Source organism: Jaculus jaculus, chromosome 5, assembly GCF_020740685.1.
Source record: "Jaculus jaculus isolate mJacJac1 chromosome 5, mJacJac1.mat.Y.cur, whole genome shotgun sequence".
In the NCBI taxonomy this organism is placed as follows: domain Eukaryota; kingdom Metazoa; phylum Chordata; class Mammalia; order Rodentia; family Dipodidae; genus Jaculus; species Jaculus jaculus.
In genome coordinates this window covers 103,163,685-103,190,733 of record NC_059106.1, presented here as the reverse complement: position 1 = coordinate 103,190,733, position 27,049 = coordinate 103,163,685, and the positions used below count along the sequence as shown (strand labels likewise).

General features: G+C 43.8%; 1 protein-coding gene across 5 annotated transcripts in view; it reads right to left on the bottom strand.

Annotated features, from left to right (window-relative positions):
- The window catches only part of Arhgef18 (Rho/Rac guanine nucleotide exchange factor 18), a 72,716-nt gene extending 50,295 nt beyond the window's left edge, over positions 1-22,421 (bottom strand). For all 5 annotated transcript variants that reach the window (XM_045148601.1, XM_045148605.1, XM_045148602.1 and 2 more), the window contains exon 1: positions 22,286-22,421. The gene's annotated coding sequence lies outside the window, so the exon portion shown is untranslated. The remainder of the gene's footprint in view (positions 1-22,285) is intronic.
- Positions 22,422-27,049: the final 4,628 nt, after the last annotated feature.

Sequence of the window (27,049 nt, the reverse complement as noted above, 5' to 3'; positions counted from 1 at the left end):
GAGATTGCTTAGTGGTTAGGCACTTGCCTGCAAAGCCAAGGGACCCAGCTTCGATTTCCCAGAAACCACGTGAGCCAGATGCACATGGTGGTGCGTGCATCTAGAGTTCATCTACAGTGGCTAGAAGCCCTGGCACACCCATTCTCTCTCTCCTCCTCCTCTCTCACATAAGTAAATAAACAAAATATTTAAAAAAAGAAATAACCAAGGTGTGGGTTTGATTCAGGTGTCCCCATAAACTTAGGTGTTCTGAATGCTAGGTTCCCAGCTGATGGAGGCAATACACTGGAGGCAGTGTATTGTTGGGGGTGGGCTTATGGGTGTTATAGCCAGCTCCCCCTTGCTAGTGTTTGGCACACCCTTCTGTTGCTGTTGTCCACCTGATGTTGGCCAGGGGGTGATGTCCCCCCTCTGCTCATGCCATCGTTTCCCCTGCCATCATGGAGCTGCTCTTGGCTGGGTGATTTCTACCAGCAATGTGAACCTGACTGCAACACAAGACAAATGGCTACAGGTAAGTCATCTTAAGAGGGAAAAAAAAAAAAGGAACAACGTGGAACATTCTTGGGCAAGAAACCAGCTCATTGCCTAGAACAGTCAGTTCTGCAGCATGAATGTGAACAAACTCAACTTGCAAAGATTCCTGGCTGATAAGAAATGGTCCTTGGCAAAGAATGATAAAAAGATTCAAAAAAGCTCATCTCTGTTTGTTAGTTGAATTTTTTGTTTTTTAAGTTCTAGGAATTGAATCCAGGGTCTACAGTATGTACTCTATCATTGAGCCACGCCCCTAGTTGACTGTTACCTCAACCTCATCCTCTTCTATTAATAGCACAAAATAAACTTAAGTTAAAAATAAATTAATCAAGCTGGATGTGGTGACACATGCCTTTAATCCCAATACTTGAAAGGCAGAGGTAGGAGAATTGCCATGAGTTCAAGGCCACCCTGAGACTACCTAGTTAATTCCAGGTCAGCCTAGACTAGAGTGAGACACTACCTTGAAAAAACAAAACAAAACAAACAAACAAAACCAAACAAGGGCTGGAGAGATGGATTAGCGGTTAAGGCACATGCCTGAGAAGCTAAAGACCCAGGTTTGATTCTCCAGGTCCCATGTAAGCCAGATGTACATGGTGTGGCATGTGTCTGGAGTTTGTTTGCAGTGGCTAGAAGCCCTGGCACACTCATTCTCACTTAGTCTCTCTCTCCTTCTCTTTCTGACTGTAACAAGTAAATAAAGATAAAATCTTTTTAAAAAAAACACAATACAGATGTTTTTAGGGGGTGCTGGGGATGCAACCCAGGGCCACATGCATGCTAGGCAAGTCTTCACCACTGAGCCATAATACTCTATCATTTTACAAAATCTTCCATGCTCCAGTCTTGTTGGCATGGTGTATATGTGTTGCAGTCAGGTTTGCATTGCTGGAAGAAATCACCCAACCAAGCAGCTTGTGGGAAAAAGAGGCTTATTTTGGCTTACAGGCTCAAAGGGGGATGCTCCATGATGGCAGGGAAAATGACGACATGAGCAGAGGGTGGACATCACCCCCTTGCCAACACCAGGTGGACAACAGCAATAGGAGACTGTGCCAAACACTGGCAAGGGGACACTGGAACACTGCCTACAGGAGGCGTTAATTCCCAAATCCCCATCAGCTGGGGAATTTAGCATTCAGAACACCTGAGTTTATGGGGGACACCTGAATCAAACCACATGTTTTTGTTATAAGCACAGCAAATGAGTGTCCAAATGCTTCATCTTTCTCATGTTGCTGTTGTCCTTTGTACTGCTTTAATCATTTACAGTGGTCAGACATTCAATACATTTCAATTTCATATGCAAGTCTCCATGAACCAGATTGATGGAAGCAAAGGTTTTCTGGTTTCAGATACACATTATCTGATTGTTTTCTCACAGGGTTATGGAAAAGAGTACAACCCCTCAGGAAAATCTGAATAAAGAATCACTCATCTGCCTATTTCCTTGAGATAAGAGTTTCTGCCTCAACCTGGAGCTGCCAGTCAGCAAGCTCCAGTAATTCTCTAGTCTCTGCTCCCTGTGGACTGGTGTTACATGGGTGTAGCAGTTATCTTCTGACTGCTGAATCCAAACATCTGATCCACCTTTCTTCTTGCCATCTGGTCCCCCTTCTACTTTCATGTCTTTTTTAAAAATTAGGATTTACAGAGCATGGATGGGTAACTTACAACTGTCTACATTTCTGAAGAAAAAGTCACTTTCTTCCTTAGCTACCTATAACTCCTTAACTACCTATAACTCTCCAGAGTGTGACCTCACGAATCCCTCTTCCCAGCTTTGTTTTTCACATGTCTATGTGTATGTGGTATGCATACATGCTGAGGCCAGAGGTCAATGTTGGGCAGAATTCTCCTTAATCACTCTCCACTTTATTTGAGACAGGGTCTCTCACTGAACTTGGAGCTCACCAATTTGGCTAGCCAGTTATATCCCCAAGGATTCCCTGTCTTTGCTTCCTCAGTTGACTGACATACACAAGGCCCTGCATTCCATCCTTAGCATCACAAACAAACAAATCCTCTCATTCAGTTTCTTTCCCCAAGTGTAGGGCTCCAGATTTGATGTCATTTTTGGTAAATGGTGATTTTCTGGAAACAAACAAACAAACAAACAAACTTTTGAAAGCTGGGCATGGTGGTGCACACTTTTAATCCCAGCACTTGGGAGGCAGAGGTAGGAGGATTACTATGAGTTCAAGGCTACCCTGAGACTACATAATGAATTTCAGGTCAGCCTTGGTGAGACCTTACCTTGAAAAACAAAACAAAACAAAAAGTCAAGCAAAATAGAGTTGAATTTTTATCATGTCACATGCTACTACAACTTCTGATCCTGACCAACTGCTTGTGCCCCAAGCTGGAGTCTTGCCAGAATTAAGAAAGGAAATGGGCTGGAGAGATGGCTCAGCAGTTAAGGCACTTGCCTACAAAGCCTAACAACCCTGGTTTGATTCACCAGTATCCATGTAAAGGCAGACACACAAAATGGCGCATGAATCTGGAGTTCCTCTGCAGAGTCTGGAGGCCCTGGTGCACCCACTCTCACTGTCTGTCTCTTTGCCAGATGTGGTGGTGGATGCCTTTAATCCCAGCACACAGGAGGCAGAGGTAGGAGGATTCCTGTGAGTTTGAGGCCATTCTGAGATAACATAGTATATAGTAAATTCATGGTCAGCCTGGGCTAGAGGAAGACCCTACCTTGACAGATCTAGTTATGGGATTGAAGCAGGGTGAGCTGCAGGTTCGCTAATCCTTAGCCACAGCAATACCCAGTGACTTCTTCCATAAATGCACATGACACCACAGTGGTGAGCTCCTGACACAATCCCCCAAGACACTGGTGAATGGAGGAAATGGGAGTGATGACCCTGTGTATCTGGGTAGTAAGTACCCAAGTTCCACCCCTTCCTGCCCTCCAAAACCCACATTTGCAAATCTGAATTGTTTTTTTTTGTTGTTGTTGTTTATTTTTCAAGGTAGAGTCTGGGTCTCACTTTAGCCCAGTTGATCTGGAATTCACTTTGTACCCCCAGGCTGGCTTTGAACTCTAGGAGATCCTCCTACCTCAGCCTCCAAATGCTGGGACTAAAGATATGCACCACCACATCCAACTCACAGTTACAAATCTACCTAGAAGACTTAAAACACATCTGAAGGAATAACGGTGTGCTGTCAGAGTGATACTGGATGCTCAGGTAACCAAGGAGTGGCATGGAAACCAGAGTCTCTCTGCCTAAGGAGGAGTCATGGATACATCTATATTGGCTTTGAAAGGATAAGTAGAAGGTGGTAGGAGGATAGAAGAAAGATGGAAGGACATTCCAGAAGAGGACAGAGGTTAAGACAAGGGGATGGATGATGCCATGTTGGGTAGCATGGGCTGGGCAGGCAGGGTTAAGCACATGTGGTGTTTCATGCCCTGTTTTTACTTCCTGTAGCAGGACATTAGGCTAGGGAGTAGGCATGATGAAACAACCTGCATTACACAGATGTGACTGGTGATAGGCAGGTAAGTGATTAGAGAGGGACAGTGTCAGGCAGAGACAGGAAACCAGTTTGGCAACCTATTCGAGGTGAGTAGGTCTTTAAGGAAGCCACAGGGTGAAAGGGCGGGGTGGGCGTCCTAAAGTAGGATCAGTGGGGCTTCATGCCCTATTAAAGAAAGACAGGGATGGATGGAAGAATGATCATACCCTATTATAGTCTGGGTAACTCAGGTGAGACCAGGAAGAAGGCAAAGACAGCAGGGCAGAGATTGAAAGAACTGAGTTCCTGCTTTGTGGGCACATCAGGCTTTCTGAAAGACTTTAGGATCCTGGTTTAAAAGTCCGAGACTATGTGGGAGCCAAGAGAGAACAGATGGTTCGCACTGGGGAACACAAAAACAGCTGAAATAGCAAGAGGTGAGGCATCGGAGATAATCTAAGCACAGTAAAAGGAGATGCCCCCTCCCTTAAACCATTATTGAGGATGGAACCCAGGACCTCATGCATATTAGGGAACTGTTATACCACCATGCCATTCCCCAACCCCTCATTGGCAGGTTCTAGGAAAGTGCTCTACTGTTGTGTCACGCCCTCAACTCTCAGTGGGGGATTCTAGGCAGGCACTCTACCACTGAGCCACACCCCCAACCCCCTTGTGAATGTTTTCTAATTGCTACCATGAGGGTAGGGGTGCTCCTCGAGCCAGAGATGCTGCTTCAAAGCCTATGATCTATAAGACAGCATCATCCAGCTCTAATGCCAATAACATCCAGGGTGGGAAAGCCCATTTAGATCTAAGCACAAGAATTTAAATGCTCACTGTACTGAGACTTATCTTGATAGCTTTAGAAAATTGTTTAAGCTACTGAGATTTTTTTCAGGTCCATGGCAGTTAAGGCTCCTAGTTTGTCTGTGGCCTCTGGCTTTGATAAGGAGATTTGCTCCATCTTATCTTTTTAAATGGACATACTAAGCAAATACCCAGACAGTGCAGAGGACTGGTCCACAGCCATCTCCTCCTGAGTAAATACCAGTGCACTAAATAGTAGCTTTGGAAACTTTTATCCACCTCTTTCTGAGCCTAGAGAAGGCACTCTGTGCTTCCTGTCTTGTCCCTAAGAACACAGTATGGGACTCAATCAGATGTCCACATCCACACATTCAATCCTGTTACTCTGGCCAGTCTGTCCAACTGCCAGAAAGGGAAGGAGGCTGGAGCCATGGACTCTCCCTAAGAATTCTGAAGCTCATGACTGCAGGCTGCCTATTATTATTATGTTAAACAAGACCTTGCTATGTAGCTCAGGTTGACCTTGGGCTCATGATCCTCCTTGTTTAGCCTCTCCAGAGTTATAATTAGAGTTGTGTTCTACCACTAAACCACACTGGACTCATATGTGGGAATACACACACACACACACACACACACACACACACAATCAAAGTAGCCAAATATGGCAGCAAATGCCTACAGTCCCAACAGCTGCAGGCAGAAAAGTCAGGAATTCAATGCTGGTCTCAGCTATGTAGCAAGTTTGAGGCTAGCCTGGACTATATAAGACCTTGTCTTAAAACAAAACAAAAGCTGAGCGTGGTGGTGCATGCTTTTAATCCTAGCACTTGGGAGGCAGAGGTAGGAGGAATGCTATAAATTTGAGGCTATCCACACACTACATAGTGAATTCTAGGTCAGCATGGGCAACAGTGAGACCCTGCCTTGACAAACCAAACCAACATAGATATTGAAGCAGAAGGAGGACTACTGGGGGAAGTGAGAAGATGGAAGAGGGTCAAGGGAGGATAATAGGAGGGCAAATTTCAATGACATACATGGATATAGTATCAAAACAAAAGCCATTATTCTGTATGCTAAGGAAATTAACTTTAAATAGGAATGAACAATAGTTAAAATAGCATAAGGGGCTAGAGAGATTACCTGGTGGCTAAAAGTGTTTGCTTGCAAAGCCTGCTGGCCCAGAGTTAAATTTCCCAGCCACACTAGTAAAGCTGGGTTGGTGTTTGTTTGCAGCAGCAAGAGACTCTGGCATTCACACACATTAATTTTTTGAAGACAAAAAGGAATCATAACAATAGATAGCAATAGAATTACCAGAATCACTATTCATGCTCTTTGAGACCATTATTCGGTAAATAATAATAGGGTTTTTTTTTTTTTTTTTTTTTTTTTTTTTTTTGGTTTTTCAAGGTAGGGTCTTGGAATTCACTATGTAGTCTCAAGGTGGCCTCAAAATCACAGCGATTCTAGATTTTCCTACCTCTGCTCTTAACTGCTGGGATTAAGGGCACGTGCCACCACACCTGGCCTAGTAAAATAAATTTTATTTGAACACAAAAAGTAAAACAAACAACCCCAACAAACTTCCAAAACACACACATACACATATGCACGCACACAAAACCAAAATTCTAGGGGTGTATAGTTCACTGGCAGAGAACTAGCCAAAGATACATGAGACCCTGGACCACAAGCCCAACCCTAAAAGCCAAAATAATACCCACAATGCAATGTGCTAGAAAGACAAGGGTGAGTTGGATGACAGCTGCAAAGTGCCAGCCTTCAGCTTCAGACTAAGCTTGCCAGACCGCAGCCCTCTGGTTATACGCTGTGATACAACAAAGGTCACAATCAACTATGACTCATTTTCATGTTCTTGCAAGATCCTATGGTGTCAGATGGCAATGGACAGCCATAGGGAGCTCCCACGGCTCTACAAAAACCAAACCCTCTGATTCAAACAACAAACAAAGGACTTGAATGGACATATTTCCAAAGAAGACAGACCACAGGTCAATCAGCATGTGTGTCATTACAGAAATGCACATGAAAACAGGCCCACTATAATGTTCGCAACTTTTTGAAAAACTGAAATGTGGGTGTACAGGGTATAAGATGGTTCTGTCAGTAAAACACTTGTCATACAACCATGAGGTTGTGCATGCTTTTGGATCCCAAGCACCAATGTAAATGCTGGGCTTAGAGGTGCATGCTTTAATCTCAGTACTTGGATAATGAGACAAAATAATCCTTGGAGAAAGCTGGCTAACTAGTTTAGCTGAATCAGTGAGCTCTGGGTTCAGTGACAGACCCTGTCTCAAAAAAATAAGGTGGAGTACAATTGAGGAAGATACATTATGTTGACCTTTGGCCTCTACATGTGCATGCACACACACCCATGAACATATGAACTAACAAGAACACACATACACATGCAGGAAAAAAACCAAACCTTTGGAAAATGGTAAGTGTTGATAGAATGTGGAGAAATTGTGAGTATAAAAGGATACAGCTAGATTGGAAAACAATCTGGCAGTCGGCTCCTTAGAAAGGATAAGAGTTTAATCCCATGACCCAGCAGTTATACTTTTGGGTGTATATCCTAATTTGAGATAGATACTTGAATAAGATATTTATTTCAGTATTTGTAGCATTATTCACAGTAACCCACAGTAGAAAAAAAAAACAAATTTCCATTAACAGGTGAATGGGTAAACAAAATGCGATACATACACAAACATATATACATGCTGAAATATTACTTAACCTTTTGTTGTTGTTGCTGTTCATTTTTGAGACAGGGTCTTATGAAACCCAGGCTGGCCTTGAACTTGCTATGTAGCATAGAATGGCCTTAAACTTCTGATCCTCCTGCCTCCACCAGAGTGCTGGGATTTCATGCATAAGCTACTATGCTTAGTGTTTACTTTGGCTTAGAAAGGAAACCCCTCCCCTCCAATATGGGTGGATGTTGTGGACACAATGCCCAGTGAAATAAAGCATACATTAAATGACAAAGTGCATCATTCTCTCAGGAAGTTCTGAGTATCAGGTCCATAGAGACATACAGTAGAAAGGTAGAAGCTAGAGGCTAGGGGCTGAAGAAGGAGCCTGGGAGTTATATTTAATAGAGTCAAAGTTTCAGTTGTGGGAGATGAGAAAGTTCTGGAGATGAATGGTGGGGATGGCTACACAAGTTTGTGAATGTGCTTTATGCCACTGAACAGTGCACCTCAAAGTGATTATAACAACTTTGTACAAATCTGTCACTAATGCTGGAGGAGAACTGAATCTTAGAGTTGCTTTTCCTTATCTATCTTGGTCTTCCAGGGAAACTGACATAGTCTATTACAGAGGTAAATACAAAATTAATTAGAATTTCCTCCTGGGTTCTCAACTGCCCACCAACCCAGGTGACAAGACCCAACACACCCACTGTCTCTGCCTTTGAGCACTCCCTGAAACTCATTTTAGCAATCACAGGATGGCTAATGGGGGGAAAACGACCCCAATTAGTATCAACATCAAGGTTAACTATTGTGTAACAGGCTTGTGGATGTGCGCTTCAATGGACCAAGGAGAATAAGGTAGAATTACCAGGAAAGGTGAGATAAGCACCCATTGGAGGAAAAAGTGGCTTTGCCTGTGAGCTTAAAAGGGATAAATCCAACCTGGAAGCCTGAAGTACAACACCAAGACAAAGGTGATTGGGTGACTGGGAAGAGTAGCTTGGGTGTGTGTCACACCATTGTCAACACATCTGAAAGGTGGAGATGACCTTATACTGCCCAGGCTGGTATCAGAGATGACTTCTTTTCTTAGGCTCCAATTTCATACTATTTCCTGTGCCAAAGTGGAGAGACCTTCACTGACACTCTTGGGGGGGGAGGGGGGAGATAGGCCTATAATCCCAGGCTGAGGCAGGAAAATCAGGAATTTCAAGTCAGCCTGGGGTCCACAGCAAAAGCCTGGGCTCAACTTTGCTTGCCTCCATAAAAAGTTACTCAGGGGTTTTGCAGGTACCCAAAGCACACTCTTGACTTGGTACATAGCCAGATGCTGAACTGTGTGGGTATGTCAGGGCATGTGGCGGGGGGGGGGGGGTGTCCCCAGCAAAACAATTCTTCCCTCTTTGGGACATTCCCAGGTCAGACAGCTAAGCGCTAAATTTCTTTTGGGAATTTTTTAAACGGTATGTAAATATAATTGGCAGTGCAGAAATCAAAATGACAGTGGCTAGTAAACATTTTCATACAAAAAAATTGATTCTGAAAAAAGTTAATGGAGTGATTACATAACTGAAATCTTCCAGAAATCTTTTCTGGCCTTATCTAAAGGAAAAAGACAGAGAAAACTTTAATGTGTAAATAAAGAAAAATGTTAGCCAGATGTGGCAGCACACACTTTAATCCCAGCACTTGGGAGGCAGAGGTAGTAGGATTGCCATGAGTTTGAGGCCAGCTTGGGCCAGAGTGAGAACCTACCTGGGAGGCAAGGGAGGGAAGGAAAAATGTTAGCAGAGGTGGCTGTAAGGAGGACAGAGGAAATCTAATACTTGCCAGAGTTCAATGGGTTTTCTTTCAGCAGATAAAAAGCAATCTGTCTCAGTAGTACAGAAACATGTACATAGATTACTACTGAGGAAAAAAATGACAACAAAACCTTGAACCCTTTAATGACTCAGGAAATGATTCAGGGGCACTGTGGAAAAAGAAACAAAACAGAATGGGGTCAGGGTAGGAGAATTCTGGAAAGACCTGCCATGGGGAGTGTCAGGTCTGAATTTGCCCAAAGCAGGCCAATCTTTTCAATGCAGGGACTAGAATAACTGTAGGTCTTATTATTGGTAGAATCTGACTTTTGTGTTAATCCACCTCCCAGATTTGCAAACATTGTGCAAGACAGACCATTATTCCCCTACAAAATTCACCATAAGATAGAGGTCTCTGCAGGAAGGTGCAGATCTGCAGCACCACTAAGTACTAGAGGCAGGTAAGTTACTGCCTCCTGTCCCCTAACCTGTGTCCTTCACCATATTTTATTTCATAAAGCCACACAGCCGTGGACCTAGAAACAGAACTATGAAAAGCACGAGTCTACTGCATGAGTTCAAAAAGTTTTGCTCATGGGCTGGACATTTGTTTATTTATAAACAAATTTTTGTTGGAACTAGCCTATACCCAGTTATTTATATATTGTCTGTGATTGCTTTGGTCCACTGAGTAGCTGCGATGGATGATGGACTCTGTATAATCAGCCTGAAATATTTACTATATGGCTTTATAGAAAAAGCTTGTTGTTCCCTTTACTGTATCTAGTTAGCTTGTTCTGGAAGGGAGAATTTATGCTCAACCAAGAGGCCACTATTATGCCTGACATACAAAAGAGATTAGAATTATGGAAGCACAGGTATAACTTGAAATAGCTCAGCAGGGAGCATTAAACTGAAGAATTACAGAAGAACAAAGTGGATTAACTGTAGGGAGTCATTCCTGAATTCCAGAGTCCTATAATGGCCTGTGCTGGGAGCAAATAGGTGGCAAACAGATAGAATGCAAGTTGGTTTCTGAGTACCTCAAAAACCCAACTACCCTAAGAATGCCAGCTATAGCTACTAATTAAGTTGACAGCTAGCTCCTAGGGCAGGAAAATTCCAGAACCTTGTAAAGATATTCATTCCTTAGTGTTCCTTTTATAGCTACAATGGTGAGAGTTTGAATATATTTCAGTACGCCCCATTTCTCAAGGTCAGACTGAAAGCTAGATATAGAAGTTAGTGGATGGCACTTTTTCCCTCCCTCTACAACTATAAAACATTTTTCCCTTTAAAGAGATGGGGTCTTATAGGTGGGCATTAAATTCTTGGGCTGAAGTGATCCTCTTGCCTCAGCCTTCCAAGTGGCTGGGGTCATAGACATGTGCCACTACACCTGGCTTAACTTTTAAAGATGGTGAATGTGGTATGAATGTATGGGCAGAGGACATACATACATGTACATATAGCATAGGCCAGTGGTTGAGTATGTGATAGACTGCAATGTCAGACACCTAATTCTCCTTCTTTGGCTTTTTTAAATAGGATCTCATGTAGCACAGGTTAGTCTCAAGCTAGCTATGTAACTAAGGATGACCTTGGACTCCTGATCCTCCAGCCTCTACCATTCAAGTCCTAGACTGGCAGGCATGAACCACCATGCTTGGCTCATCTATTTATTTATTTTGAGGTAGGGTCTCACTCTAGCTCAGGCTCACCTGGAATTCACTATGTTGTCTCAGTGTAGTCTTGGTGATCCTCCTACCTTTGCCTCCCAAGTGCTGGGATTAAGGATGTGCACCACCAGGCCCAGCTTCACTTATTTATTCTTTATAGCAAATTATCTTCAGAGACTCTAGGATCAGAAGGCAGAAGAAAGAATCGAAGATCTTTTCTTATGACCTCTGCTTTTTCTCTGAGCCCAAATTTATCCCTTTAACTTCAAGATACTGGGAAATTGCTGTGTATAGTAAAAAGAACCCAAGATATGAACTCTTATAACTGGTCAACTGTGTATAATTTGAAAGTCATCAGAAATAGGTTTTGTGCTGTGGCTGTAGCTCAGATGCTAAAGTGTTAGCATGCACAAAGTCCTGGGACCCATCTCGAGCACTGCATAAAATGGACATGGTGGTGCATGCCTATAATAGCATTCAGGAGGTTCAGAAGTTCAAAGTCAGCCTCAAAACCACATCAAGTGCAATGCCAATCTAAGTGACAGGAATCCCTGTCTCAAAAAATAAACCACAGAAAAAGGTTTTTCTGGTGGATTGAACAGTGTCCCCTGGGAACTCTCACCCAGGAGCAATAGGCCAAGCGACCAAGGGCTACAATTTCTAAAAGGGAATCTTTCTTCCTTTTAAGTTAATTATCTTGGGTTTTGTTATACAAAAGAAAGCTAACTAACCAAAGATCTGAGGGGAGGTGTTTCTGTAGTTTTAAACCACTGCAGGCTTACATTATGGAAACTGGCTACAATGGCCCTAGGAAGTAGATAGTGCTTCCAAAGTCAAAACTCTTTTTGTTGTTTTTATTTATTTTAATTTTTTTTTGGTTTCTTGTGTTAGGGTCTTGCTCTAGCCCAGGCTGACTTTGAATTCAGTATGTAGTCTCAGGCTGGCCTTGAACTCAGTGATCCTCCTACCTTGGCCTCCCAAGTGCTAGGATTACAGGTATGTACCACCACACCCATTTTTTAGTGTGTGTGCAGGTTCACTTGTGTGTGATGGCTAGAGGACAACCTTGGGTGTGATTCTCAGAAATACCATCCACCTCTTTTTGAAACAGGGTCTCTTAGTGGCCCAAAGCTCACCAACTAGGCTAGACTGGCAGTTTAGCAAGATCCAGGGATCCTCCTGTCTCTGCCTCACCAGTGTTGGAATTACAGGTACGTGTTGCCATGTCTGGCATTTTTATATGGGTATAGGGCATTGAAATTGGGTCTTCATGCTTGTGATGCAAACACTTTCTGAGCCATATCCTCAGTCTCACAAGCTGATTATCTTACAGTACTAAGGTCAGATGTCTAAAACTCAGGTGTGACAGGGCTTGTCCCTCCCAGAGGTTCTAGAGACAATCTGTGTCCATCTTTTCCAGGTTCCCCTTGGCTTGAAAGCCCCTTCCTCCACCTTTAGAGCCAGGAGCTCAGCATCTTCCTATCTCTGATTGTCCTCTTCCTACAGGACCCTGTGGCTCTGGATGCCTCAGGATAATCTCCCCATCTCAAGATCTTAATTTAAGCCTGTTTGCAACATCCCTTTTGTCATGTGGGTGGCATATTTATAGTTCTTGGGGTCTAGCTAGTGACTGTTCTTTGGGCCATTGATTATTCTTCCCACCATATCAGTTATGTTTTCACAAGATCAGTTTGTTGGGAGATGGCAGCTATAAATGAAAGAACTGAAACCCTCTAGTCTCTGAAGGGACATGTTTTCCATGAACCAAGAACTGACAGCTGCTGGAAGTGGACACAACACTCCAAAGACTTGTAAGGACTAGACAATTGCTGGAGGTTTTTGTGTCCAATTATATAAACTCCTTAAGGGGCTGGGAATATAGTTCAGTGGTAGAATGCCTGCCTAGTATGCATTCAGCCCTGTATGAAGCCCAAAAACTGGGAAAGAAAAACTTAAAAATAAAAAAATAATCTTGTTAACTATGCTCCTGTTCTACAGTTGGGTTGAAATCATTTCAATCTTGGATGATTTTTCAAATTTATTTTTTGGGACAGGATCTTATGTAGCCAAGGCTGGCCTGAAACTCATTATGTTGCTAAGAATGACCTTGGACTCCTGATCCTCCTGCCTCTACCTCCTGAGTGTTGGAATGCCAAGTATGTAACCATGTACATTTTAGGTGGTGCTGAGGATGAAAGCCAGAGCCTTTTGCATGCTAGGCAGTCACTCTATCCACTTAGCTACATACCTAGTCCCCATCTTGAATGGGTTTATAGCACTTGCTGTTGTCTGACTGCCGGTCTTTGTTTCTGTGTCTGTTTTTCTCTCTCACACACATATGGCCTCACTATACAGTTCAGGAACTCACAACTCTCCTGCTTCAGCCTCCCAAGGAAGACATTCTAGTACTACCACTCCTGTTGTACCTCACTCCTTCCTCTCCTACAACCTCCAGCAGGTAGTGACTATGCTCTAGACACTGTTCTGCCTTCTTGCTTCCATTATAAGGCACTGGAATTTCAAAATTCTTAAAGGCTTCTGAAGGCCTACTTTTCATTGCTCATGAACATCAAAAGACCTTGGGAAGGGATGGAAATGGGAAGAAGAGATTCTTGCTCCAAAGGCTTTTTTACCTCCGTAATACATGGTAGACTTTAGAGAAAGGTCTAGGTTGGTCAGACCAACTGATGGTGGCTTCAGCATGCCCTGGCTGCCAGCCCAAGACCTGTACCTTCTGATTTTGTCATGTACCAGGTCCCCTTGGCCAGTCCTTTTTCTCCTACCCTGTCATCTGAGTTCAGTCACATCTATCTCCAAATAGATCTAGAATCTGTCCCCTCTGCATTTTGTTCTTGCTTTGACAAATCACTTCCCACAGGCCTCTTCTCTTTTCCCAAGCCATCCTTCACCCATTTACAGAAATAGCTACAAACTCCTCCACAATAATACCCAAGGCTTCAAAAACTATACTCAGCTCCCTGTCTGCACACCAGTGGAGTAGGGACTTCTGAGTTGATCACATTACCTAGTCCCAGGCACTAAGTAGGCAGCGCCAGGACAAGGTGAGTGTTCCCCTACCTCTACTTGCATGCTTCCTGGGTACAACTCTGCCTGAACTCACCGAGAGTGGGAATCAGCCCCACCTGGCACTGACCTCACTCTCTGCCTGCCCACCACCAGAGTAGGGACTCCCAAGCTAATCACACTTCCCAGCCTCAGGCACTGAGTATGCCAGGCCAAGGGCCCAGCCCAGACCTACCTGGAGACTGCATACCAGGAGGAGCCTACTAATTTCCAGTGTGCCTAGTCCAGTCCTGCAGATAGACCTTCACCCCATACTCACCTGGGTCAAGGTTGACAAGGTCACTCAACACAGGCTCTATAAGAGCCCCTGAGGCTATATGCCCAACAAGACAAAAGGACTACCTTGATATGGGCAAACCTCAACACAGAACAAATAACACAAGAAATCAAGGAAAGATATCCCCAAGAATGCCTATTCTGGAACACTCCAAAAACTACTTAGAGGAAACCCACACACAGAATTCCAAAATTCAGTTACAATAAGCATATTCAACAATCTTAATGAAGCCATTAACAAATGACTGAATGAAATGGAAGACAATCAACAACAAAAAAAGATCAATGGACAATGGAATAAACTCAGTGAGGACATAATTAAATGCAGAATGAATTTCAAATGACAATAAAAAAGTCAAATCAAGAAATAAAAGTGGAATTCAACAAAGAGATGGAGAAGCTGAAAAAAACCCTTAATGAATAGCAAAAGTGAAATAAAACACATTTAGTCAGGTGTAGTGGCACATGCCTTTAATCCCAGCTCTCAGGTGGCATAGGTGGATCACCGTGAGTTCAAGGCCAGCCTGGGCTGGAATAAGACCCTACCACAAAGAGAGAGAAAAAAAAAAAAAGAGGGCTGGAGAGATGGCTTAGTGGTTAAGGTGCTTGCCTACAGAGCCTAAGGACCCAGGTTCGATTCCCCACTATCCATGTAGGCCAGATGCACAAAGTGACACATATATCTGGAGTTTGTCTGCAGTGGCTATAGAGGCCCTGGTGCACCTCATTCTCTCTATCTGCTTCTTTCACTCTCTTTCTCAAACAAATAAATATAAAGAAATAATCCATTTAAAAGGATCCTAAGGAAGCCTCACCAACAGTAGAGATCATGTGAAAGACAGACTATCAGGACTTAAGGATAAGACAGAAGAAATAGATTGGGAGGTCAAAATCAATGACAAGTTCAAAAGAAATGTATGAACAGAACATGAGGGAAATGCGAGGCACCTTGAGTATTCACTACCATCTGTAAAAAGCAGGTTGGTTCTTCAAACAAGAGTGAGAGCACCATGGATCCAAGAGGACAAACACAGGTATTTAGAAGAATTTTTGATGGGCATACCTGCTCAGCCAAAGAACAGCTGGAGCTTCACTCTAGAGCCTACAACCTTCTTAGCCATAGGCTTCTGACTTGGTTTTCAGTACCAGATATGGAGGTTCCTCAAAAACCTAAAAATAGAGCTGGGCATGGTGGCATATACCTTTAATCCTAGCACTCAGGAGGCCAAGGTAGGAGGATCGCCATAGTTTGAAGCCAGTCTGGATCTATAAAGTGAGATACAGGTTAGCCTAAGCTAGAGAGACCCTGCCTTGAAAAATTATTTTCAGGGATGAAGAGATGGCTTAGTGGTTAAGCGCTTGCCTGTGAAGCCTAAGGACCCCGGTTTGAGGCTCGATTCCCCAGGACCCACGTTGGCCAGATGCCCAAGGGGGCACACGAGTCTGGAGTTCGTTTGCAGTGGCTGGAAGCCCTGGCACGCCCATTCTCTTTCTCTCTGCCTCCTTCTTTCTGTCTGTTGATCTCAAATAAATAAATAAAAATAAACAAAAAAAAAGAATGATTGCTTTTAAAAAATTATTTTCAGGGCTGGAGAGATGGCTTAGCGGTTAAGCGCTTGCCTGTGAAGCCTAAAGACCCCGGTTCGAGGCTCAGTTCCCCAGGTCCCACGTTAGCCAGATGCACAAGGGGGCACACGCGTCTGGAGTTCGTTTGCAGAGGCTGGAAGCCCTGGCACGTCCATTCTCTCTCTCTCCCTCTATCTGTCTTTCTCTGTGTCTGTCGCTCTCAAATAAATAAATAAATAATTAAAAAAAAATTATTTTCAAACAGATCAACCATTTGATCCAGCTATACCACTTCTCAGCATATAACCTAAAGATTCTACTTTTCACTATAGAGACAATTGTTCATTCATGTTTGCTGCTGCTCTAGTCACAATAGCAAAAAATGGAATCGGGCCAGATACCCACCAACTGATGATACATCGGGCCAGATGTCCACCAACTGATGATACATACCACATGTTTTCTGTCATATGTGGATCCTAAGATGGGATTGTTTGATTCACTTGTAAGTGTAATCAACATCAACAGTATTGGTAAGGATGCTAGAATAAGGACTGGAGAGAGGAGAAGCAGGGAGGGATGAGAGGAGGAGATACTCGACAGGCAAGTGGAGGGACAGAATACAGGGAGTAGAAGGATCTGAGTTGTACTGGGGTAAAAGAGTGGGAGATACACAAAATTAAAGATGGTATGATTCAGTATCATAGAAACCTTCCTCTTGGTTAATTAAAATATATCATTCTTTTAATAGTTTGGATAGGGCTGGAGGATGGCTTAGTGGTTAAGGCATTTGCCTGCAAAGCCAAAGGACCCTGTTTCAATTCCCCAGGACCTACATTAGCCAGATGTACAAGGGGGTGCATGCATCTGGAGTTCGTTTACAGTGGCTGGAGGCCCTGCCGTGCCCATTCATTCCCTCTTGCTTTCTCTCTCTTTCTCTGTCAAATAAATAAAAATTAAAAAAAAAATAGTTTAGGTAGAGCACCCTGTAGGTTAGGAGAAAGGTTAGGCTTACCTTAAAACCATATGCTCAGACATTTGTAATCCCAGTTCTGGGCAGGCTAACAGAGGCTGGCCACCCAGTCTAACTTACTTGGTAAGCTCCAGGTCAATGAGAGATCCTATTTCAAAACAGGTAGATGGCACCTAAGAATAACACCTAAGGTTGTCCTCAGGCTCCATGGCACACACCACACAAATACATGTGCATCTGCACACACACACGCACACACACACACACACACACACAAATATCCCTTTTAATTTTTCTGGTAGTACTAGGAATTCAACGTAGAGCCTCATATATTTGAAGACTATTATTTTGAGACATGGTCTTGAACTCACTCTGTGGCCCAAGCAGTCTTTGAACTTATAATCCTCCTACCTCAACATATTGAGAAACTAGGAACAGGCCTGTTCTATCAGACAACTTAAAATATTTTCAACTTATAATGATTGTATTGTAAGTCAAGAACTCAACAGGCTTAGAAATTAAGGTACTTGTTTGCAAAGCCTAAGGACCCAGGTTCAAGCCAGATGCACAAGGTGGTACACGCATCTGGAGTTTGTTTGCAGCGGCTAGAGGCCCTGGTGTGCCCATTCTCTCTCAAATAAATAAATATTTTTTTTAAGAAAAAGAATTCCCTATGTATGTGTTTTCTTCTTTTTGGTAGACCTAGACTGGAATCACTGGATCACACACACCAATTCTATGTTTAAGGTGTGTGTGGGCATGTGCATATATCGTGCAGTCAGAACTCAACATCCAGGGGTCTACCTGAATCATTCCTCACCTTGTTCTTTAAGAAAGGGTCTGTTGCAGACCCTAGAGCACATAGATTTGGCCAGACTAGGTAGCTGGTTAGACTAGTTAGCTAGTGAGCCCCAGGGATTCCATCTCTGCCTCCCCAGTGCTGGGATGACAAATGTACACCATCATACCCACCAGGCTTTTTATGTAGGTGCTGGGGACTGAACTCAGATCTTTATGCTTCCCCAGCAAGCACTTTTTTTAAAAAAAAATCAACTGAGTTATCTCTTCTATGTTTAAGCTTTTGCAGAACTGCCAGACTGTTTTCAAAGCTAATGAATTATTCTACCAGCAGTATTGAGGGTTCCCTTTTGGTGCTAGGGATGGAACCAAGACCTTGTGCTTATGAGCCAAGTACTCTACCACAAAGCCATATTCCCAGCCCCCATCTCCTATAGAAAACCAGTTAGGACTCCTCTAGACAGGTCACAGGGACCCACTATTCTTTTTTTAAATTTTTATTTATTTATTGGAAAGTGACAGACAGAGAAAGAGGCAGATAGAGAGAGAGAGAATGAGTGAGCCAGGGCCTCCAGCCACTGCAAACAAACTCCAGACGTGTGCGCCCACTTGTGCATCTGGCTAACATGGGTCCTGGGGAATTGAGCCTCGAACCCGGGTCCTTAGGCTTCACAGGCAAGCGCTTAACCGCTAAACCATCTCTCCAGCCCAGGACCCACTATTAATCATCATATCCTAGCATTGTAAGGACCAAACTCCCTGGCTATTTCTACTATCCAAGGACACTAATTTTTTATTTCTTTCTTTTTAATTGTTCAACATCTGTAGAGCATCTGTATCTGCTTAGTCACTACTGTTGATGACTTTGAAATTTATTATTTGAAATACATTAAATTTTTTTTTAAATTTCTACTTTTTTTGTTTTGTTTGTTTTTCAAGGTAGGGTTTCACTCTGGCCCAGGCTGACCTGGAACTATGTAGTCTCAGGGTGGTCTTGAACTCATAGTGATCCTCCTGCCTCCCAAGTGCTGGGATTAAAGTCATGAGCCACCACGCCTGGCTAATTTTTATTTTATTTAATTTATTTTATTTTATTTTATTGTTGGAGACAGGGTTTCACTATGTAGCCCAGAGTGGCCTTGAACTCCTGATTCTCCTGTCTCCACCTCCCCAGTGCACACATTCTACCATGTTCTGGTTGGTGGTGCTGGGGGAACTGAACTCACAGCAAATGCTCTACCAACTGAGCTACATCTCCTGCCCCTATTTGGTACTTTGAACAAAACTATACCTTTATTCTTCTAGGCACACAGAAGAGGAGAAGTAAGAGAGCTGAATTTAGTTTACACTTGATGTGAACAACAACAAAAATATGAGACAGCTGCAGGGGATGACTCATCAAGGCCTCAGGGAGGACAATATTTTAAAGTTTTTCTTCCTCTCTCCTTCCTTCCCGTCCTTAGCTACATTCCTCCACCAAAACCTTAACTGTTTGGCACCTGGAGAGAGGATTTTTAAATGTACCAGCTCTTGACTACTTTCAGGAGGAAAGTGTTTACTTAGCAAATAACAAAGAAACAAGGATTGGCTGGACTTAAAGGCCTTTGAGCTTTACATACTTTAAGGCAGCTGGAGGTGAAAATTGTTTCAGAAGTTACAGAGTTGAGGAATGAAAACATGACCCAGGATATGCGAATGAAGGAAACCTTGATAGAAGATCAGAACTATGTTAAACATGTGGTAGGTAAACATCAGGGAGGTTCAACTGTTTACCACAGCCCTATTGCCTGGGGCTGGTTAGCAAGTGCAAGCAGCCTTCCAGCCATAATTGCTACTGTGTGACAAGAATGAAAATTACACCACAGCTATGCAAGAAACCTAGGTGCCACTTCAACTTGCAAAGTGGGGACATTCTCCAGTCAACTTTAAAAATGAGAAAGGGCTGAAGAGATGGCTTAGAGGTTAAGGCACTTGCCTGTGAAGCCGAAGGACCCAGGTTTGATTTCCCAGTACCCAGGCAAGCCAGATGCACAAGGTGGCACATGCATCTGGAGTTCATTTACAGTGACTAGAGGCCCTGGCACACCCCTTCTCTCCCTCAAGTAAATAAATAAACAAATTTTTAAAAGGAGAGGGAGAGGGGAAAAAAAAAAGACAAAAGTAATGTAAGAATAAGAGGATGGGAGGAGGGCTGTGGGCTGCTGACTTCTGTATATGGCCTTAGCATTCATGGATTCATAGCAGCCTGCACAAGATCAAACCACCACTATTTCATCATGGATAAGAAAAGGGCTCATAAGACCCTATACCTCCTAGTAGTTGTTGGGAGAGAAGGAGCATTTTCACTAGTGGTATAGCCACTGGGAAATTGCCCCTTCCACAGTAAATAACCTCCCACCCATGATCATGCAAGCAACCCTAATTTAACTCAATGGGTTTAAAGAAAAAAATGTCATGAAAGTATGATGGGGACTACTGGGGAATAAAAAGGGGAAATAAGAAAAGTAAAATCAATTATATACATGTATGAAAGTCAAAAATGAAAGCAAATTCAAAAAGTGATAGACGTCCTTTTCCGTTTTTCTAACCTATGACATTAACACTGGTAATTCCAGCACTTGAGAGGTTGAAGCAAGAGGGTCAGTTCAAGACTATATTCAGCTACAATAGTGAGGTAGAGGCCAGACTAGAACACATGAGACCCTGTTTCAAAAATTACAAAGCAGGGGCTGGAGAGATGGCTTCATGATTAAGCTTCCTACAAAGCCTAAGGGCCTATGTTTGACTCTCCAGGTCCCATGTATGCCAGATGCACAAGGAGATGCAAGTGTGCAAGGTCACACATGCATACAAGATGGGGCATGTGGGTCTGGAGTTCAACTGCACTGACTGGAGGTCCTGTCACGCCAATTTTTTCTCTGTGTCTTTTTCTCTCTCATTAAAAAAAAGAAAAAGAAAAAATAAGTCTAAAACAAGCTGGGTGTGGTAGTGTATGCCTTTAATCCCAACACTTGGGAGGCTGAGGTAGGAGGATCGCTGTGAGTTCTAGCCTGAGACTAATCCCAGGTCAGGCTAGGCTAGAGCAAGATCCTACCTTGAAACAAACATACACACACACACACACACACACACACACAAAACAAATTAAAATAGGAAGCAGAGTAGGTACCTAGGCAGTAGGTAGATAGGTATCATTTGTAGCAGCAAGAAACCCTGGCACTGGTGCATCCCCACATGTGCAAAAAATAAATAAAAATACAGACCTGGGGGAAGGCCATATATATGCACAGGTTATATATAACATTTACTGAGCATTTGCCATAAGCCAGGCACTCTGTTATGTCCCCTTCACATGTTAGCTCACAACAGTCCTTTTAACTATTTTAAAGACAGAAGGACTGAGTTTTGGTGATGTTACATGGCCAATTAGCAGTGGAATTGGGCCCAGAACCCAGATATGTGACCATGGTGTCTACATTCTCGCCACTTCTTACGGTTCAAAGATTAATCATTCACCCAGGTACCTGCAGAATCCATCCCCAAATTGCCATTATCACATCAGGTTGTCTGCACATTCCCAGAGTAGCTTTTCAAAACTGCAAGCGGGGTCTGGAGAGATGGCTTAGCGGTTAAGGCATCTGCCTGCAAAGCCAAAGAATCCTGGTTCGATTCTCTAGGACCCACGTAAACCAGCTGCACAAGGGGTGCATGCATCTGGAGTTTGTTTGCAGTGGCTGGAAGCCCTGGCATGCCCATTCTCTCTCAAATAAATAAGTTAAAAATATATATAAAAAAAGATTAGCGCTCAGTGTACCAGGATCAATCTTTCTGTTAAAAAAAAAAAAAAAAAAAAAAACTACAAGTGGAAATTCCATCTCCCCTAAAACTTACAAAAGACAAGGAAAACTTGTACTCAGATGTTTTGCTTCTGGGATGAAATTCGGAGAAACTTGTTTTAAAACCTTCCCTCCTTTCTTCAACAGAGCAACAGATGGGGGGCAAAAAACCAGGTGAGAATACAGCAAGAACAAAACGCGCAAGGACTAAGGAATGGCTCCTCTCTGCTTCCAGCAATGCAAGTTGTACTGGACGTGCTGAGCTATTCCCCCAGAAAGAAAAGAAACCACATTCACCCACTTTCTACAGTTTTGCACTCAGTCGCTGGCAGGGGTGTCACAATGCCCCTGGGAGGCTTAACGACGAGCTGGTGATTACAGTAGGTGTCTATGTCACCTATAACCCCTGACCCGGCACCACCCCCCAGCCAGGAGTAAAGACTGCGAACGGTGCCTCTCCTTTTTTCCGGCGGAAGCGCCTCAGGGCTTGGCTGGAGCTGGGGCCAGATGGCTGGACATGGTGTGCACCTCTGCACCCCACATTCGTCACCAGGAGTCCCCCACGCACTGAAGGGAGTGTCCCGAACCTGTGCACCCGGGGCCGGCGGGAGGCCTTGGGAAGCGCCAGAGGTCTCACGTTCCAAGTCATCCCTGGAGGTCCCAAGCCGTTTATCCCGAGCCTCGTCACTCCTTCGGGACTGTAGAGTCACCTTACCTCGGCCGGGTTCCCCGCAGGCCGCTCTTCGCCACGGCTCGGTCACCACAAAGTCCCTGAGATGACCGCCCCGAGGAGCCGGAAGCAAGACGCCTTACACGCACGCACGCGCACACACACACACACACACACACACAGAGAGAGAGAGAGAGAGAGAGAGAGAGAGAGGGAGAGAGAGAGGGAGAGAGCGCGAGCGAGCGAGAGAGAGCGGCGCATGCGTGGGCCGCCCGGGGCGTGGCTAGAAAGAAGGGCATGGCTTCCAGCGGGGTTGCTACTTTACCTTTGGTTGAGCGCACAGCAGCAGCGAGGGATGTGGGCTAGCAGTGGGAACTGGGTGGGAAAATTCTTGTAGTGAGAGCGAGGGCGACTGCTAGGGTGGGTTAGCGGAGTAGAGAGGCTTCTTTTTCTTCCTTCTTTTGTTTCTTTCATGAATGATCTTGAGCTTCTGACTTGCCTCTGTCTTCCAAGTGCTTGGAGTACGGCTTTGTACCATCACACCTGGTTTTATGCATTGCTGGTAATTGAACCCTTTATGCGGTGCGGGGAATCAAACCCAAGGCTTCGTGCATGCTACTTTACCAACTGAGCCACATCCCCAGCCACATTCATTTTCCTCCTTTCTCTCCTCTCTTCCTCCCTCTTTCCCTCCTTTTCTACCTAGTGCTGGGTATTGAATTTACATCCTCTTGTATGCTAAGGGCTCTATTACTGAGAAACATTCTCAGTAAAGGCCTTTTTGTTGTCCCCTTTGCTTGGGATGTGTGTGATAGGCAAGTGCTCTACCACTGAGCTACACCCCCAACTAACCTACCTACCTACCTTCCTCCTTCCTTCCTTCCTTGTTTATTTATTTACTTGTTCCCATGGCTGACCCATGTGTAACCCATGAGTAGGACTTGAATTTGTAATCCTTTTGACCAAACCTCCTAAATATCTGGGATTACAGACTTGTGATACCACACCCAGCTCATGGAGAGGCTTAAAAAATTTTTTTTAATAGGCTAGTTAACAATGTGGATGTGGGGGCTTCTAGTGGGGTTAACAGAGTTGGGGAAACCTTGAAGGGAAACCGTGTGACTGGGGAGGTATATTGTGGGGTAGCTAGGGGCCTATATGATTAACAGGGCATGGGTGGCAGTCCTGGGAAGTGGGACAGGGGATGGGGAAGCTTTTGTGTTTTGTCCTTTTGAGGTAGTCTCACTCTTCTAGCCCAGGACTTTAGGCCTTGAACCTATGGTGATCTTCCTACCTCAGATTAAAGGCATGAGCCACCATTCCTGGCTAGAGGGGAGACTCTTTTTGAGGATGCAGTTTTTTTAAGAGACATTTTTTTGGGAACCTTGGGATATCAGTGTGTTGGGGACCTCTGAAGGGGAGAGTGAAGCTAGGAAGACCCTGAAAGAAGTTGTAGAAAGCTTTTTCTTTAAAGACTGAGTCTCATATAGCCCAGGCTGACTTCAGGTTCACAGGTAGCCAAGGATGACCTTGAATGTTTCATACTCTTGCCTCAGCCACTCAGCGACTGGGATTACAGGCATGCACTACCATACTAGTTTATTTGGTGCTGGGGATCAAACCCACAACTTCATACATGCTACCAGCTAAGTCTCAACCCCAGCAGAAGGGGAACTATTTAGGGTGAAGAAGTAGACCAGTGGAAGAGAGGAAGAGGAACAAGGGAAGGTAATGGAGTGACTATGAGAAAACTACAGTGATATGCATGTATGAAAATGCTATAAAGGGGTTGGAGAGATGGCTTAGCCTAAGGACCCAGGTTTGGTTCCCCAGTACCCATGATGAACAGGGTGGCACATGCGTAGGGAGTTTGTGGTGACTGGAGGCCCTGGCATGCCCATTCTCTTTATCTGCCTCCTTCTCTCTCTCAAAAAAAAAAAAAAGTAAATGAAATATTTTTTTCAAAAGGAAAATGTCATAAAGACACTCATTAGGAATATTTTGGTATGTGTATAGGAACACAAATATGTGTGAGCATGCGTGCACATGTGTGTGTGTGCATACATGTGGATGGAGGTCAGAAGACAACCTTAGGTCTTGTTCCTCAATTGTCCACCTTTCTTTAAAGAATTTATTTATTGTGTGTGTGTGTGTGTGTGTGAGAGAGAGAGAGAGAGAGAGAGAGAGAGAGAGAGGTGGGGGGGGGAGAGGGAGAGAGACTGGGTACACCTTAACCATTAAGCATTCTCGCCAGCCCTACCTTTTAAAAAATTTATTAATTTGTGTGTGTGAGAGAGAGAGTGAGAGAGAGAGAGATGGACTGAGAGAAAATAGGTGCACTGGGGCCTCCAGCCATTGTAAATGAACTCCAGATGCATGTGCCACTTTGTGCATTTGGTTTTATGTGGGTTCTGGAGAGTCAAACTGGGGTCACTAGGCTTTGCAGACAAGCATCTTAACTAATGAGCCATCTCTCCAGCCCGACCACCCTTTTGAGACACTGTGTCTCACTGGCCTAAAACTTATCAAATAGGCTAGATTGGCTGGCCAGTAAGCCCCAGGGAACAACCTGTTTCTGCCTCCCCAGGACCAGGATTGCAAGCAGACCATTTTGCCTGCCTTAAAAAAACAAGCAAACAAACAACAACAACAAAAAACCACCCACAAAACATGGGTTCTGGGAATTAAACTCAGGTCCATGTGCTAAGCTATCTCCCCAGCCCTCACTACTCCTATTATTTTGTAAGTACAACAATTTAATAAATTCATAAAAGAAAAATAAGTCTGAACATGAGCTATATTCCTCGCAGACCATCCCAATGTAAGTACCAATGGCTATCCCACAAACACAGACATCCAAGCAGGTACCAACAATACTCAAAACAGGCTTCTAAGCACACTAAACTGTCTAGGTCCATCAGAAAACCAATAGGCTAATAGAAAGCTAAAAGAAAGACACACGCAAAACATGTAAATGACTCTCAAGATACTAAACCAGCAGACATTCCTACTTATGATGCCTTCAAAAAAGCTTCTGCACACCCAGAAACATATCAAGGACTCTATAAAGGCTCCTTTCAAGTATCCCAAAATATCCCACATTATGCACAATATCTCCAATAAAGATGCCACTAGACACCTGCCAATAGTTGTTCTGTGCCTGAAACACATGCCAGACACCCCAACAGGTGCTGTTAGAAACCTGTAGATATGCCAGATGCTGACCCAGACCAACACTCCCTCAAGTGCTGCCAGATGCTCCAGCCCTAAAACAGCTTGTTCTATCCAGGCACCCCACGGAGCAGTAGCGCCAAGAAATATTCATTCAATGTCCAAGCTGGTTAACTAGCCCAAGAGCCTCCTTAAATCAAATTCATTTCTGCACACGCACAATATGTTATCTAGAGTTCAGAAGTGGAAGAGGGGGGAGTGTCCCCAAATGACTAGTTCAACCTTTATTTTATCTTATTATTTTATTTTATATTTAGCGCGAGAGAGAATTGGCCCAGGGCTAAGCCATCTCTCCAGCCTTAGTTCAACCCTTTGCACAAGGAAGGGAATGTGTTTAAAGAATTGGAGGATCTTGGGCTGAAGAGATGGCTTAGTGGTTAAGCGCTTGCCTGTGAAGCCTAAGGACCCCAGTTTGAGGCTTGATTCCCCAGGACCCACGTTAGCCAGATGCACAAGGGGGCGCATGTGTCAAGTTCATTTGCAGTGGCTGGAAGCCCTGGCGCGCCCATTCTCTCTCTCTTTCTGCCTCTTTCTCTCTCTCTGTATGTTACTCTTAAATAAATAAAAATAAATAAACAAAAAAATTTTTTAAAAAGAATTGTTTCATCTCATCAAGGTCATAAACCAAGAAATAGGTACCTCTGAGGTCTCCATGGATGGGCAGATATTCCTTTCCTAAATTGCTGTGCTGTTGGACTTCAGGCCCAAAGGGAGCTATTGATGAATTGATGTGAGAAGAGTAGCAGGAACTAGCTAACTTCCTTTCATCCTCCCTCCCTTCCATCTTTCCTTTTCTCTTTCCTCCCTTCCCTCTCCTCTTTCTCTTTCTTTTTTTGAAGGATGGTCTTATTTTAGCCCAGGTTGACCTGGAACTCACTCTGTAGCCCAGGCTGGCCATGAACTCATAGTGATCCTCCTTCTTCAGCCTCCTGAGTGGTGGGATTAAAGATGTAAGCCACCATACCCTGATTTAAAAAAATCATTAATTTATTTGAATATGTACTGGAGCACCAGGAGCTCTTGCCACTTCAAACAAACACCAGATAGATGTGGTACCTTTTGGCTTTATGTGGGTACTGGGGAATTGAGCCTGGGGGCAGCAGACTTTGCAAACAAGTAACTTTAACCATTGAGCCATCTCTCCAGTTCTCATTTCCCTCCCTCCATTCATCCCTTCCTCTCCTCCTTCCCCTTCCTTCCTTCCTTCCTTCCTTCCTTCCTTCCTTCCTTCCTCTTTCTTTATTCTTTCCTTTCTTTTTCCTTTTTCTCACCCTTTCTTCCTTTCTCTCCTTTTCATTTTTGAGACAAGCTTCCATGAAGCCTAGGCTGGCTTCTAACTTACTGTTTAGCTGAAAATAACTTTACACTCATGATTTTTCTGTCTCTACCTCCTGAGTGCTGGGATCACAGTTTATTAGGTGTTGGGGTAGAACCCAAGACTTTGTACATTCTAGGCAAGCACTCTACCAACTGAGCTACACCCCCCAGCCTCAGGGAGCCTTATTTCTATCCTGCTTTGGTTATAGAAACCTTTAAGTTGACACAATTATCTCTTAAAAATAGAAACCAAGGACTGGA